The 2,500-nt window shown below is 40.0% G+C and overlaps 1 protein-coding gene across 1 annotated transcript in view; it reads right to left on the bottom strand.

The window, feature by feature from the left end:
- LOC137976306 (serine/threonine-protein kinase Chk2-like) overlaps nucleotides 1–2,500 on the bottom strand; it is a 21,810-nt gene that overhangs the window by 18,619 nt on the left and 691 nt on the right. The gene's annotated exons all lie outside the window — the stretch shown is intronic.

The raw sequence follows: 2,500 nt of genomic DNA, 5'->3' as shown, positions 1-2,500 counted from the left end.
ATTTACAGAGTTCTTCCAAGATAAGCCACACACCTGGTTTTTGAAAAAAGTTACAGTAAAAAGATGCAGCTTATCTACGATGTTTACAAAGTCCAGGAGTTACCTCCATATCTGTATTAACAACCGTGATGGTGTTGTTTTTCAGTAATGGTCTTCATTAACTGTTTACGTTTACCTGAAGAGTGGAGTTATGGGAACACTGTGACAATTATCTCAAAACACAAGTGAGGCAAAGATAAGAGCGGAAAGGGGAATCCTGTGCATTTCGAAGTGTGTCGCTAAATGATTTCACCGCTTAGAAAGCTGTCTTCTACTCTTTCCCTGTGATCAATCACAACCCAATCTTTGGATTGATTCAAGATTTATAATTATCTTGTAAAGGACATTTGATTTTAGTATAATATTACATAGGTGATTATTGAAAATTCTCTGCGCTGATTGATTGCCCTTGAGGTGAATATTATGCAGAGGTTTCAGTAAAATTTGAAGTAAGCAGCTGGTTTAAGTCGAGTAGCTGACTGCAGCTAGTGGGGTCTGGGGGCATGCTCGCCCAGAAAATGTTGAAATATGCAATTTGCCAGCTTTCTGGGCACCAAATTGAGTACAATTGAGATAAAAGATTTCTTATGAACAGCGACACCAAGTGTGCAATTAAGCGCATTCTTTTGATACTTTCCAATAAAGAAAGATTTGGAAAACCATTTCTAAAACTCATTAATGATTCATCAAGTGATAAACCAATTCCATGCGGCCCACCACATTTAGGTCACATGGATGCACCTTCAAACAAATTACTACCAATTTCAAGCTGCCTTGAAAGGCAAACTTTTTTGCATGTTTTTTCAACTGTGAATTGAAACATTTCCATTTGTCTAGACAAACCGCAATAATCTTGTTTGGTCAACATGAGAAATCAGTTCTGATAAAACGAAAAGAATGTGTCATGTTAATCTGAACCAACAAAAAGGCTTAATCCATTACCTGCTGATAATTTTAAAAGGTACGGAATAAAATAATGTAATTCCGAGTAAATGCATTGTGTCTATAATACAGGCAACAAATGCAGAGAAACGTTTACTTATAATATTTCGATATAATTCTATACCATCTTCAGACTGAGGTGACAAACAAGTAGCAGAAATTTAAATACTATAGATGGTACCTTAGCATTATTAAATGCATGAAAATGAAAAACAAAGACGATACTATCAAGAGAATAGGCAAAGTTCTCTACTGGCTTTTAAACCAATGTTCAAAGATGGTGCTGAACTTTTCAAAGACTTTCGAGAGAGAGACTGTGCAACATAATGGGGAAGTATGGTACCCCTGACATCTTTATCAGGACCTTTAAGGTATTATACTAGCAGAGCTCAAGCTGTGTCACAGAAGGTGGAAGGTATTCTAGCTGGTTCAAAGTGAAGAGTCATGTGCAGCAAGGGTGTGTGTTGTCTGGTTTCATCTTTGTCTTGATCATAGACTGGGTCATGCGGCACACAAATGATCGGAGATGCGGCTTGAGATGGAAGTTCACATCAGTCCTAGAAGACCTGGACTATGCTGCTCTAATCTTGAGCAGATTTGCTGATCTCCAGGAGGAGACCAACAGGCTAGCAGCCATTGCCAGCATTGTTGGGCTTAAGATCAACCAGCGTAAAACAAAGATGCTTAGGATGAACCACAGATGCACGGAGTACGTCAGGATAGAAGGAGAGGAGGTGGAAGATGTGGAATCCTTTGTGTATCTAGGTTCAGTACTTGACAAACTTGGCAGCAAAGAAGCAGACATCAAAGACGCGACTAGCACTAGCGAGAACTGCATTCACCAGATTTCAGAACATCTGGAGGTCAGGCAGATTCAGCCAGAAGACCAAGTTGTGCATCCTGAAATCGAATGTCCAGTCTGTGCTGTTATATAGGCCAAAATGTGGATCTCAACAAACTGGATGTGTTTCAACACAAATGCCTGTCAAGGAGAGTGCTGAGGAGATTCTGGCCCAACCATCTGAGCAACGAAGAGCTGTACGAAACCACAGGGAGTATGCAGGTGTCAGTCCTCATACGAGTAAGAAGATGGCGATGGTTAGGTCATGTATTGAGGAAAAGTCCTGAAAATATATTGAGGACTGCGAGATCGACCAAGAGAGACGTGGAGAAGAATCGTGGAGAAGGAAAGGAACAAGCTTGGATGCATACATGGGGAGCTGCTGCTGCATCGGCATCAGACCAGGATGGATTCTGTGATCTTCTGGCTGGCCTCAAGAGTCCTCATGGGCCCCATGAGGGTGATTGAGTGAGTGAATTATACTCAGTGGATATCTGTGAATAAAAACCTTGACTTCCTCTCGGTTTTTTTCGCCAACATTCACCTATCCTTTGGCGAATAATAATTTTTTTTAATATTTACAAACATACATACATTTAACCCATATAACAGAAATGTTTAATTAGCAATAGTTCGCCACTTTGGTATGTATAAATACCAATGTCATCACTATCACTA

The sequence above is a fragment of the Montipora foliosa genome, chromosome 11, assembly GCF_036669935.1.
Source record: "Montipora foliosa isolate CH-2021 chromosome 11, ASM3666993v2, whole genome shotgun sequence".
Taxonomy (NCBI): domain Eukaryota; kingdom Metazoa; phylum Cnidaria; class Anthozoa; order Scleractinia; family Acroporidae; genus Montipora; species Montipora foliosa.
This window is presented reverse-complemented; position numbering and strand designations above follow the sequence as displayed.